This window comes from Gadus morhua, unplaced genomic scaffold (genome assembly GCF_902167405.1).
Source record: "Gadus morhua unplaced genomic scaffold, gadMor3.0, whole genome shotgun sequence".
Classification (NCBI taxonomy): domain Eukaryota; kingdom Metazoa; phylum Chordata; class Actinopteri; order Gadiformes; family Gadidae; genus Gadus; species Gadus morhua.
Genome location: NW_021964064.1, coordinates 8,675 through 23,083, shown reverse-complemented (window position 1 = coordinate 23,083; position 14,409 = coordinate 8,675). Strand labels below are relative to the sequence as shown.

Below are 14,409 nucleotides of genomic sequence, written 5' to 3'. Positions count from 1 at the left end.
TCTTTTTTAAAAAACTCCAACTCCCAAACCCCCTCCTTTTTTTGTAAATAGTCCTAGGCCTTTTTTATTTTCATTCCATTTTATCTTCTAACGAAATGGCTAATGATTTTAGAAATAGGTTTTAGCCTATTGGGTAGGCCCAATCACCTTACAGACCCACAGAAAACACGTAAAATTGACTCCGGTCGGGACGAGTCCTTCAACCGATCTAGACCCGAAATTAATCAAACATTATTTTCAAATATTACAATCAATTCATCATACAGAAATTCTAGAAGAATCCATTAGAACAGGCATCCCACCATTAGGGATGGCTAGGAAAGAAGCTCAACTTAGAGCATTCATTAAACCGGCGGCCCCTGACGATCTGGTCTTAAACAAAATTAAAGAGAACACAATGGAGGACATGATTATAAATGTAAAGACCTTAATACAACATTATACATACACTATAGCAAAGATCCGTACTAACCCTGGGGCCATTTAACAATGAGGCCCTCGACAGAGCCCTCCGGTGGGCCCCACCAGCGCTATGGCAGACCCCTTACTCCGTCTTCCATCTCCGCACTACGGCTGCTGCTGTCGGCCCCGGATCCGCCACCGCCTGCCACTCCGCTGCTCCTCTCGGACCTTGGGGCCTTTCCACCGCTTCCCAGACGACCACAGTCCACTATGGCACCTTTCAAGCATCGAAACACTTCTCAGTCGCTTTGGTTCATTTCCCAGATCAGAATTGAAATTCTCAAAACTACCTGTTCAATCTTCACATCAGTGTGTCACTTGTGCACATGAAAAAAACAGTTTCTCATTTATTTGAACACGTTGCGAATGCTTTGGTACATCCATGCACATGATTATGTACAATTCTCTGCTCTTTCCTACATTATCAATTGCTTATATCATGTTGATCGAAATGTATTGCAATGGTCTCTATGGAATAGTCTCACCCCCACAACATTTAGGTATTAGTTCATCAAGTCTTTACATGCAAAATGGTTGAACAAGTTGTCATATGTCAAGCCTATTTCTATACATTTCTATACACTGGCATTAGACTCTTTTTTATGTTCTTTTTTCTATATCTGTCCTGAATTGGTCAATTGCTACCAGGTGAATCTTGACTTTCCCTAAAGAAGGGAAATCTGTGAAGTGTTAGATCAACCAACGATCAACCAGTACTGGAATAGCTCAAAGGTGCATCTCCTGAACCATGAACTGGCAAGTATATAGCTGGAGCACAACACAATGTTACATTGTCTGAGAATTTGTGGCCCAACAGACAGGAACGTCAGGAGTTGTAGGATGACTGCACTGTAATTCCTACAGCAATGCATGTACAGTTTACCCTAAGGAGATTTTCCTATGTTCACATTTCTAGCAATGACATGGTCTGTCAACAAATTACAGCGCAGTCAAAGCGTAAATGTGAATCTTGTCCAATCTCTTGCAATCAATCTCCCACATACACTAAGGTGTAACTTACAATTTACAATAATTGTCTTCAAAACTTTAGACATAGTTTACATCAGAACATCCCTCCAGAGTACACTGTTATATTGACAACATGACTAAGCAATTTGACTGTCTTATCCGTAGACAATGACACAAGGACTTGTCATTCTGATGGCACTGACATGTTCATTGAAACAGATATTTACTTTTGAGAAATGAACTAAGGATTTTGAGCAAGAGGCTGGCTTTTGCAGTTGATCCATGGTGTTTTGCTATTTGAACACATTGTTTTGAGAAATGCACTTACTGCTTTGCAAATTTCAATTCTGATCTGAGAAATGTACCAAAGCGACTGAGAAAAACTGTAATGCTACCGTCCAGGCCACTAACTATTCCTTCACTTCTTACCCTTCCAACTTTATGCCCTAACTTAACCCGACGTTTTCCTCCATCTGCCCCTCAACCACCGCGACCTAGCCGCGTCCCGCTACCACAAGGCCCACAGCGCTTACCAGTGACCAGGCCACGTCCTCCTCCGGTCGTCCCACCGGTGCGGACCACCTCGGCAGTCATTGACCCTCCTGGCGTCCTGGAGACGAGCCTTGGATCTCCCACGCCGGACCCGGAGCCCCCAGTCACCATTACCGCTTCCTCAGCCCCTAGACCCAACCGTCTCTCCCTCGCAAGTGCCGCGACCCGGAAGCGACTCTGTCCGTCGTCCTCCTCGCCGGCGCTGACCACTCCACCACCTGGTCAGGCGGTGTTACCTTCCATGACAAGGAACAAGATAATCATCACTAAGAATGGCTCAATTCAGAACTCTGACTCACTCACAGGTTGCGTGGAGATTCACCCTTGCCCTCTCACCCCTCCTCTGACCACTCCTGCTGTTGTTGCCCTTGTCCCAGTGGGGAAAGGTCAGAGTCGCCAAACCCCGACTTCTCCTTCCCTTTTCTCTTCCCCTATGCTCAGTGCTTCCTACCACCAGCCCTGCATACACCCCCCTACGAACCGCAAAGCCACTATGTGGTCCCTGTCTATTAGAAAACACATGATTATCACGGGCGATTCCAACTTGGCCCGCATCCCAAAAAGAAAAATGGACGACATCCAGATAGATAGCTTTCCAGGAGCCACATTAAGACATCTAACAGCCATCTTGCAGAAACACACATCTCCCAGATCGGACACTAAGCTCATCTTATTGTCTATTGGCATAAACAACTGCCTTAGACAACAGACAGCTATCACAATAATTAAGGACACCCAACGTTTAATTAGGACGGCCAGAGAAACATTCCCCCAGGCTCGCATTGCAATTCCCCTCATAACGGTATCTATCAGGCTATCCGCCACCCAACTCCGTTGTGTCAAGTCTTTTAATGACTTTGTGAGGGAGAATATCGAGGATGTTGACTCACTGCTGGTTATCTCAACACACTGTCGACGCTTAAGGTACGAACACACCAAACGCGTACCCGCGTAAGATTTACGTGCGTAACGCAGCTAAAATGTTGCTTGACCATTTTGTGTCAAAAATGGTCCTACGTATGCAGCTACGCCGCCTGTGGCTGCGCTGGATTTAGGAGTCCGAGGAAGGAAACCCAAACGCCGCCGTGTTTGGGTGCATGATAGAGCGTGGATCGGGTTAGATTAATTAATCTCGGATATAAAATAACAATAATCGGGTTAAATAAATTCACATGGTGTGTCTGGTGTGTTTCCAGCATTCGTAGTGTTGATCAGCAGAGATATAGTCCGCCAAGACGTTGAGGTTGCATTAGCAACCAGAAGACTCTGTCCATGCAAGTGAACTGGAGCGTTCACGTCTTCGTCATAACTATCAAACCAAAACATCCTTCACATTCACCGAGCGAAACCTTATGAAAGTAAAATGCACATTTCTCGCTAAAAAATGTTTACCATAAACGCATTTAATGGCGTAACTATGTTACTATTTCAGGAGATCCTCGAACGAGGCCTCACCTTCATCACGACACCGTCACTCGCAGACCGTGACCTATTGAGACGAGATCTACATACTTACCACAGACGGTTAAAAATTCTCGATTATTTTAAATATAACACAGATTATTTTTACTTACCTTTTACTACGCCGTCTATCTGGGAACCAGCCTTGAAGTCCGTCTCGAAGCCTATACGCCAGCTCATCGATCAGGACCTCCGCTCCTTCCGTGACCTCCGACCTCGACGTCCTGTAGGGGAGGCCAATATTACTGTCCATCAACAACAGGCCCTCAACAAACTAAAATCTCACCATGAGATTATTATTAAACCGGCGGATAAGGGAGGGCAAATTGTAATACAGGACCGTACTAATTACATTCTGGAGGCGACACGTCAACTTAATGACCCGGTCTACTATCGCCCTCTCACGGATCCTATGTACCTTGAGACTCAGACAATGGTTAGGCTTTTAATTGACCAGATGAGGAAAAAGCATCTCATCAGTGCAAAACAGGCACACTACCTATACGGCCCGGATCTCCCTCGGGCGAGATTATTTTACCTTCTCCCCAAAATACATAAACCCCTGTTGGGCAAAATAACCTGCTGAGTACATCACATGTACATTATAAATATAGCTAACTCCTACCCTAGCTTAACGAGCACATCACATGGCAGTTACCTTACAATATAGTCAACTTTTAACACATAACACATACATGAGAATATAGTCAGGTCAAGGCCGGAGCCGAAGGCCCCATTTCCCAGGCTGGCAGATGGTGGACACTCAGACAATGCACCAGTCATCCTCAAGAACGGGAGAGCCACATTAATTTATCACACAGGAGACACTTTGAAGCTCTCCCCCGTTACCTGCCCATACCAAGGGCCTGAGAGCCACATTAAATTATCACACACGAGACAGTTCGGGGGGCACTCCCCGGTTTAATTTACCACACAGGAGACATTTTGAGAGCTCTTCCCCGTTAGGAGGAACCAAGAGATACCCCTGACCACACCAGGGCCTGAGAAGCCACATTTCGGGGGGGGCACTCCCCGGTTTAATTTATCACATAGGAGACATTTTGAGAGTTCTTCCCCGGTAGGAGGAACCAAGAGATACCCCTGCCCACACCAGGGCCTGAGAAGCCACATTTCGGGGGGCACTCCCCGGTTTAATTTATCACACCCAAGACACGAGGAGCTCTCCCCCGTTAGGAGGCATACACAGCAGGGCCTGGGAGCCAAGGCCAAGCAAAAACACACAGAACCACACACACCTCAAACGCACACACCTCATCGAGAGGAGGATACAGCATAAAACTGTATCACACAGGGACTCTTCACCTTCTTCTGAAGCAGACCTTCCACGGAGGCGAAGCTCCGGACGAACCATCAGCGCTGATTAGGGACTTAGACATATTCGATTTCTCACGCTTATGACTCTGTATAACCGTTGCCACTTTACTTAATAAATCCAAGGTCCTCGTGCCGACAGACTTTATTACCTCTCCGTCTCATTTTATCTGGTCCAGTAACTAGACAGACCGTTTTTCCCTTCACCCCCAGAGAATTGGACTGTTCCATTGTGGTTCCTCCAGGACGCCCCATAGTTAGCGACTGTGGCTCCGAATCATACCACCTGGCGGAGTTCATACTTTTACATTAACCCCCTATCTCACACTCACCCGAGCTACCTTAAGGACACATACACCTTTGTCAACAAGTTGAAGAATCTCACCGTCCCTGATAACACGTTTATCTTTTCAATCGACGTTGACTCCTTGTACACGAACATCGACACTGTCCTGGGCCTCGAGGCTGTGAAGAAAGCATTGTCTTCGTCACCGGATTCATCTCGTCCCGACACATTTATTTTAAAGTTTTTAGAAATTAACCTTACCCGCAACAACTTTTTATTTGATCAATCCTTCTTTCTACAAATATGCGGCTGCGCAATGGGAAGGAAATATTCACCGGCCTACGCGGACATCTATCTGGCAGACTGGGAGGAATCTGCATTCCTTAAAGGCACCCAGTGCAACTTTATGTAAACATTCAATGAAAAATAAACATTCAATTTCTAGTCTTTTTTACACGTAGTAAGTTTCAATAACTCCATACCATTACATATCGACATTCAAGGAGCAAAGATGAGACGTCGTTGTGTGGTGAGAACTGATAGAAAATCGTAAACAACAACAATCGCCGGTGGGGAGAAGCCATTTTTCCAATGAATGGAAGCCTGCTTTATTTATTGTAGGTTACAAAAAATAAAGAAAATGGCGGCATTGTTGTTGTTATCAATTTTCTATCAGTTCTCACCACACAACGACGTCTCATCGTCGTTGTGCTGCTTGAATGTCGGTATGTAATGGTATGGAGTTATTGAAACTTACTACGTGTAAAAAAGACTAGAAATTGAATGTTTATTTTTAAGCCTCGAAAGTTGCACTGGGTGCCTTTAAATGCCCGTCACGCCCCCTAGTCTATTTCCGTTACTTAGATGATATCTTTGGCCTCTGGGACGAATCAGAAACGGATTTAACCATTTTATACATATCCTTAACTCACACCACCCCCGTATCAAACTCAAACACACTCTCCATCTCCAGCTGGTCCCCTTCCTAGACACAGTAGTTTTCTTCACAGACACGAAGGATGGACACAAAACATTAGCAACCAAGGTTTATTTTAAAGACACTGACAGGCATTCCTTATTATTTAACACCAGCTACCATCCCCGGCATACTTTCAGCTCCATCATCAAGTCCCAACTAATCCGTTTCCACCGCATCTGCTCTCTACCTCATCACGTAGAGGAGGCCACCAGGACCCTTTTCAAGGCCCTTAGACCTCGCGGCTATTCCAAACGTTTTCTTCTGACTATTAAAGGGGAAGTGACCGCCCTCTTCCAGCCAGGCCGGCCCGTTCTCCCTGAAAGAAAGAACACAGAACAAAAGTTAATTCCATTAATTACTACATTTTCGCGACAACTAGGCCCCCTCAAGCAAGCTATAAAGCAACATTTTAATTCTGCCATACCTCAAACCGCCCCACTCGCTTCTTTTAAAATACTAATGTCCTACCGCCGTAATAAAAACCTACAGGACATTTTAGTCCATACAACTCCCCACTCTCCCTTACCCCACTCTTCTCACCCTCTCTAACTCTAAACCCTTCAACGTCCTATCACCCCTCTGCCCTCTGGGTTTGAGATGTGAATAGGATATCAGAGATGCCCAGAAAGGCAGGGGAGAATGTAGGGACAGACATCCCACACCTCCTTACCTCTGACTCCCACCCTTTCCCCCCACCACTCTTCTCACTCTCTCTAAACCTAAACCCTTCGACATTTAAAATTTAATAAGTTTGTTTTTAATCCTAAACCTAACCTTTAGCTTTATTCCCTAAACCCACCCCTAAAACCATTTTGTATTTATTTAGAATGATATTGTTACGGATTTTAAGCACATAAACTGCCCCCACATAGCCACTAGGAAGCAGGATCTAACACACAAATTGCATAACCCTCACATAGCCACTAGGAAGCGGGATCAAACACCATTAAACAGGCGAGGAGGGAGGAACCATTACGTCACGTTGGCCACGCCCACTTGACCCTATAAAAGTCGACAGAGAGATTGGAGGGCAGAACACCGGACTCAAGTTCAGTTCTAACCAGTCTACAGAGCAGTAAGTCAGATAGCAGGCCGGACATTCTAATAGAGATAAAAAAAAGATTTTACATAGAATAGAGATGATGGGTATAACAGTGGTGTTTGTGTGGGTACCGGCACATATTGGAGTGAGAGGGAATGAGTTGGTCGATAAGGTGGCAAAAGAGGCAACAAAATGTGAAGAAATTGAATTATGCATAAATATCAGCAAGATGGAGGGTAAAAACATAATTAAAAGGTAAATGAAGGAGAAATGGCAGAAGAGGTGGGAGGAGGAGAGGAAGGGAAGGTGGTTTTATAAAATTCAGAGGAAAGTAGGAGAAGCCAGGGGAAGGAGCAGAAAGGAAGAAACCGTAATATCACTGTTAAGATTTGGACATACAGGGCTAAATGCATCGTTGTTTATGGTTGGAAAACATGACACAGGGAGATGAGAGCATTGTGAGGAGCAGGAAACTGTAGATCATGCAATGAACATTTGTAGAAAGTATGAAGTAGAGAGCCGACAAATGCAGGATAATTTGGCAGAAATTAAAGAAAGATATGAGTTAGAGAATATATTAAGGAAAATGTCAGGAGATAGATGCTATAGGCACGTATTTGGATATTTAAAAGAAACGAATTTGATAAAGATTTAAATAAAGCAAATTCTTGCTTTATTTAAAACTAAACAATATTAAATTACCTGATGCTATGTATGAGGTGCAGGTTATTTTGTAATTGTTTTAACATTTCCTGGGGTTATGCAGTGTATGGAACTATTTTCTTTAGACTTTATCCCTACCACTTATCTAAATCTAAATCCTAACCTTAACCCTTAGCTTTATTCCCTAACCTTAACCCGAGTGGCTATCCCCACCACTTATCTAAATCCTAACCTTAACCTTTAGCCTTATTCCCTAACCTTAACCCGAGTGGCTATCCCTACCACTTATCTAAATCCTAACCTTAACCTTTAGCCTTATTCCCTAACCTTAACCCGAGTGGCTATCCCTACCACTTATCTAAATCCTAACCTTAACCTTTAGCCTTATTCCCTAACCTTAACCCGAGTGGCTATCCCGACCCCTAACCTTAATCTTTAGCCTTATGAGGCACCAAATGAGGAGCACTAACGAGAAAATCTTTCCCATCTTAACACCAAACGAACGAGAAATCTATCCTATCTTAAAACTAACCGAGGAGCACGAACGAAAAATCTATCCCATCTCAACGCCAACCGAACAACGAGAAATCTATCCTATCTTAAAACTAACCGAGGAGCACTAAGGAAAAAATCTCTCCCATCTTAACACCAACCGAAAACAACGAGAAATCTATCCCATCCTAAAACCAACCGAGGAGCACTAAGGACAAATCTATCCCATTTTAAGTCCAACCGAACGAGGAGAATTTTTTTTGCGTTTCCACCGTGAAAACATGGTATCTGGTACCTGAAGTGGCTGCTTTTTTTTTAGTACCGCCTCGCTCTAGGTTCCAAGCGAGCTGAGCCGATGCTAAAAGGTGACGTCGCCTGGAAACTACCTGTACAATCAATATCTTATATTGCAGAATGGGCCCGCACCTTTCGCCTACTCTGTCACTCAGCACAGGGGCCCCACAGGGTTGTGTACTGAGCCCTTTACTCTACTCCTTGTACACAAATGACTGTGCCCCATCTCACACTACCAACACCGTAGTGAAATTTGCAGATGACACAACTGTGGTGGGTCTGATCACCAAAGGTGATGAGGCCAATTACAGAGAGGAGGTTCAAAGGCTGACAGAGTGGTGCTCAGAGAACAACCTGAGCCTCAACATCAAAAAAACAAAAGAACTGATCATTGATTACAGGAAGAAGCAGGACACACACACACCACTACACATCAACGTGGAGAGGGTGTCCAGCTTCAAATTCTTGGGCATACACATCTCAGAGAACTTATCATGGGCAATAAACACAACAGCAATAGTTAAGAAAGCACAGCAGTGGCTATACTTTCTCCACACACTCAGGAAAGTCAATCTCTCACAACAGCACCTAAGGTCCTTCTATCGCTGCTCCATCGAGAGTGTGCTCACCTATGGAATCCTGCCCTGGTACGGTAGCAGTTCTGCTGCAGACAGGAAGTCACTGCAGAGGATTATTAAAACCGCCCAAAACATCATCAACCAACAGCTACCTACCATGGACACCATCTTCAACTCCCGATGCTTGCAGAAGACACACAACATTATGAAAGACTCATACCACCCTGCCAACTATCTGTTTGAACTGCTGCCCTCAGGGAAACGTTACAGGTCCATCAGAACATGCACCACATGATTCATAAACAGTTTCTATCCCAAAGCAGTCACCATACTTAACTCTGACTTGAAAATAAATCCACTAGTTCCGACAGTATTAATCCATGATGTCCACATGTAATGCAATGCTCAGCACTTTACATATTTGTACCACTATTTTAAGGCATACTATTTTCTTTTACTATTTTTTAGGCATACAATGGCACTAAGTTAACGGTATAGTGTGTGACGACATGAATGTAGAGAGTGAACGAAACGTTGAACGTATTTTCTTTCTTTATTTATTATGTTACCTTTTTAAATGAGACCAGTACGTGAGTGCACTGAATTTCGTTGTACTTCTGTCCAATGACAAATAAATATATCCTATCCTATCCTATACTGAGTAAATCTTTCAAGGTGGAGAGTCTACTGTCATGCAGTTTTCTTCGGTTTGAACAAATCATAAGTGTTATTTGACCTTGATATAACTACTGTAGCTGTAAAACTTAGGCTGAATCACTAACAAAGTGTAAATCATTTAAAACATATTTCAGCAGACACTTGTTAACTCTCTGGCCACTTTTACTCATGTAAACTTCAACCTCCAAAACAATCTTTGTTCCTTTTTTTATTTGGATATTTCTGTTTAAAAAAACAGAAATATTTTTTCAGGCCAGAGAGTTAACAAGTGCTAAGAAAGTTACTCCAAAGTTTCTGGAGGTCGGTGAAGACGCACAGCAGCAGTCCCCGTGCTACCGCCAAGAAAGCCGCTCTTTTGAATCAGTGTTATTCGTTCCATTCCTCAGAGTAGACAACAGGATTCAGCCTCGTTTTGTTTTTACTTTTAATTCATTCCTCGGGAGGACTTTCCAGTCAGACTGCGTACTGTGTTCCCGCTAGACATAGGTTACAATTGTTCTCAAGCCCTGTTACCCAGAGAAGTTGTGTCAGGCAGAGATGAGGAAATGTGCTGTTCATCGCCTAAAGTGTGAGTAAGAGATTTGAGAAAGACAAACAGTACCACAGCAAGGATGCGAAGTTCATTCCTTAAGTCTTTCATTATGTTGACCAACTGTACAAAAGAAAATGTATAAGAATCTATTTGACAACTCAAAAAATATAACTCAATGTGTTATGGTTTGCAAGTGTCAAGAACATTTAAAGTAGTTTCTGTGAAGCCATTGCAGTCAGCGGCGAAGGCTGATTTCTGTGAAGCCAGCGGCGAAGGCTGATTTCTGTGAAGCCAGCGGCGAAGGCTGCTTCGGAAGGCTACGGGGATCTGTCAATCATTGGATGAATATTAGTATTACACTTATGGCTATTCATTTCTCCACGGGATTCCCGTTGTAACCTTATTTGTTTTGGGTTATTGAAAGGGCTTTATGAACGGTTATATTTTGAGCAATTCCATTAACTTATATTTTGAGCAATTCCATTAACTTATATTTTGAGCAATTCTATTAACTCAAATAAGTTACCTGACGAACAAACCCTTCTACCAGATGCTGATGGCAGTGGAGTACCTCCACAGGAATGGCATCATCCACAGATTTCTGTGAAGCCAGCGGCGAAGGCTGCTGCCCCTAAAGCCAAGAAGGCTGCTGTCAAGAAGCCTGCCGCCACCTGACGGTGGCGGCAGGCTACGGGGATCTGTCAATCATTGGATGAATATTAGTATTACACTTATGGCTATTCATTTCTCCACGGGATTCCCGTTGTAACCTTATTTGTTTTGGGTTATTGAAAGGGCTTTATGAACGGTTATATTTTGAGCAATTAACTTATTTGACCTTTCAGAGGACGGATGACTTCTACCAGACAGATTGTCCTGGAGCTGATGGAGGGGGGAGAGCTGTTTAACAGGGTGAAGGCGGGACAAGGCCTGGATGAGGCTGTGGCTAAACTCTACTTCTACCAGATGCTGATGGCAGTGGAGTACCTCCACAGGAATGGCATCATCCACAGAGATCTGAAACCCGAGAATAATCTATTGGCTTCTCAGGCAAAGACCTGTCTCATTAAGGTCACAGATTTCAACCAGTCCAAGATTCTGGAGGGGGAGAACAGTTCAACGCGACCACGGGGCATGCACAACTGTAAACGACTGACTCCGTATTGTGTTGAGGGGAGAATCGACCAACGTGGATACATCTTTAATCAAAATCTGGATTTAGCAAAACAAAATGAACACTTTGACTGCAGGCAAACACAACGCAGATTCAGCCGGTCACACTTGGATCTATAAATGCCCGTAAAACAAAGAAAGCCTTGTGTCCGTTGTGGCATCCCGCCACAGAAGCGGGATGCCTCGGCCTGGACAGGCCCGGGGTACCGTAAAGGACTGGGTATACCACCCCCACCCACCAACCGGCGATGGAGAGCAGCCCATTCGGCTCCCCAATCAGGGTGATTGGGGGACACCTGGCCGAAAGCGGAGGAGCCATCTTAAGAGGAGGACCAGCACAGCACGGGTCGGGAGCAGGAAGGAAGGGCTCCTGGCAGCGAGAGAGCCTAGAGGCCCACGGAGGCCCTAGAGACCGCGACTCCTTCATAGTTTGATTGTTTCACGTTGATTGTTAAATAAATGCCTGCCAGGACAGTGCCAGGACGTCGAGATCAAGGCCCTCCAATGCCTGGCTAAAAACCCTACGCCAAGCGAGTTTAACCCAGTAACCCAGAGAACGAAGATCACGGCCGACCATCGAAATATGGACACCAACAAGGGGCCCCCTCGCCCCCGGCGTGACTGTCAACCGGGACGGACTGTCCTCAGTGCGTCTCACCCTGGTCCACACCAAGGGCATCGGAGCATCTGGGTCTTTCAAGATCGCGATTAGGTCCCACACGATACACCTGAAGCTCATAGAGCAACGGAAAGATCCACCAATAGTGCAAGAATATGATGTTCCAGTGTTTTCCAGTGTTTGCTAAAGATAAAAAATACCACTTTATCAAATCCCAATGGGACCTGACCACTCAGCAGATCCTGCCCTATATTGACGGGTTTCGACACATCCAGAAAATCTCAAACCATATAAATCGTTTTGTAGCTAAAGTCCCAGTGCTGCAGAGGATATTACGGGATTGGATTTACGCTTTCTTGGCTGTTTTTTGGCTTTGAGCTAAAAGAATAAATACAATATAGGAAGATTGCCTATCCACCTTGGAGCTTTTACATTAACGTGAACTTCTAAAAGGATGCATCACTGCTAATATTTTACAGAAGAATTGGAAAGTTTTCCACTGAAATGGAAGGGACTATTCCATGGATAATCTTCATTTGTGTTGTTAATTTGTCATCAGCTTTTCGGTTCTAGGGGCGAGGCTTGGGTAGAGGTGTTGCTGCATTGTCTCTACAACAGAGACGATGCAGCGATATCAACATGAATAGTTGTAACTGGAGAGACGGTGAAATCCGCAAGCTGCTGACCATCATGGGAGAGAAGGTGATGCAGTCGCATTTAAAGATGACGAAAGATGGTCGATCCAAGAGAAAGTACCAGCCAAACTTTCCTTACAATGCTTCGTCAGCAAAGTGGTCAGCAAAATAAAGAATATTTCAGTATTTTTGTCGTTTTAGCCTACCCTCGGATTTGAACTCATTCTTGCATGCGAGGGTCTTGAATCAAAAAATATGTAAATATATTTTGCATTCATTGTAAAGAGTCCTACTCTCCGTGTGTAGGCCCGCCTTCTCCGGTGTACCAAGAAAGCCAGCTCCAAGACGAAGGGGGATTTTACCCCTCGGTTTTACATAGGACATTGAAATTGCTGGCCGTTCCAATCCGCGCCCGAATCAGGAAACCTGCCCCTTATGACATCACAGGTCGATGTGTCCTCCTAGATGTGTGCTTGATGGATCAGTCTACCAGCCTTTCCATCGGACGGTAGCAAACGTTGTTCATCTACCAGTCCCACATCTAGGTGGACATGCCCACCTGGGATGTCACCCTCTGCCTCCACACTCTCCCCTGTTGCCCCTGTAGCTGGGAACGTCTGTGGAAACACGCACGTTCGTGGACGGTGCTCCGCTTCGGCACAAAATGCTCGTTGAACTTGTTAATAACCTCATTGTATTAATCAAGTACAATGAGGCTCTTTGGTCGGCTTCAAGCTGGATTGTCTGGAGGCAGTGGCAGAGGAGAGAACCACAAAGAAGCTTCTGGCCATCCTGGATGACATCAGCCACCCTCTGCACACTGCCATCAGCAACCAAAGAAGCTCCTTCAGCGACAGGCTGCTCCTCCCCAGATGCCGCACCAACAGACTAATGAACTCCTTTGTCCATCGTGCCATCACACTCCACAACTCCACACTTGGAGGGAGGAGGGGGGGGGCAGCAGGAGGAGTACAGTGGATAAAGGGAAATAGAAATAGGATAGACTGATCGAGCTTGCATAATCTTTTTATTGCTTAATAATCTTTTTTTTAATCTTTTTAAAACCATTTAAAAATGTATTTATTTTATACAATGTCCTCTCGTGCCCCCGTCTCCGTCCTGGCCTCCACCTGGGCCGAGACAGTAAAGCTAGTGCGTGTGTGTGGCTGCAGTTCTGAAGGTGAACTGCACCCAGGAGCATTGACCGCCCTGTAGTGGTTCCACCTGCATTAACTTTGATATGTCGTTCAACAAATAGGAACATGTATATTCAAATAAACCAGCAATAAGAACCAATGCAAAAGGCTTAAAATGTACCACTATATCAAAATTTAAAAAAATCTTCAGAAAAAAATAATGAATTAATATGAGCTGGAACAGTGAATTTCTTTTTTTCTTTTGTTTGGTTTCGGTTAATCTGTTCACACATTGTGTTATTGTTTGGTCCAAAAGCTTTGTTGCTTGGGATTTTTTTCTTGCATTTTAATCCTCGATATTTTGTTTGAATTATTTTTAACCCTCTTCAATAAAAAAAAAATGGAATTACGGGGAAAGGTTACCTCCCCTTTCTCTTATTTTGCCCGCCCGGATTATTTGTCCCGACCGCCCATGAGAAAATGAGTTAAGAACGTGTACACATAGTTCTTTCCTTGAGAGACACCG

At 44.4% G+C, this 14,409-nt stretch overlaps 1 long non-coding RNA gene across 1 annotated transcript; it reads right to left on the bottom strand.

Moving 5' to 3' along the window:
- Window positions 1-547: 547 nt before the first annotated feature.
- On the bottom strand, window positions 548-3,983 carry LOC115538987 (uncharacterized). The gene is made up of 3 exons (XR_003975641.1): window positions 3,558-3,983; window positions 1,965-2,219; window positions 548-679 (listed from the first exon to the last, which is right to left on the bottom strand). It is a non-coding gene; the product is annotated as an uncharacterized LOC115538987 (long non-coding RNA).
- Window positions 3,984-14,409: the final 10,426 nt, after the last annotated feature.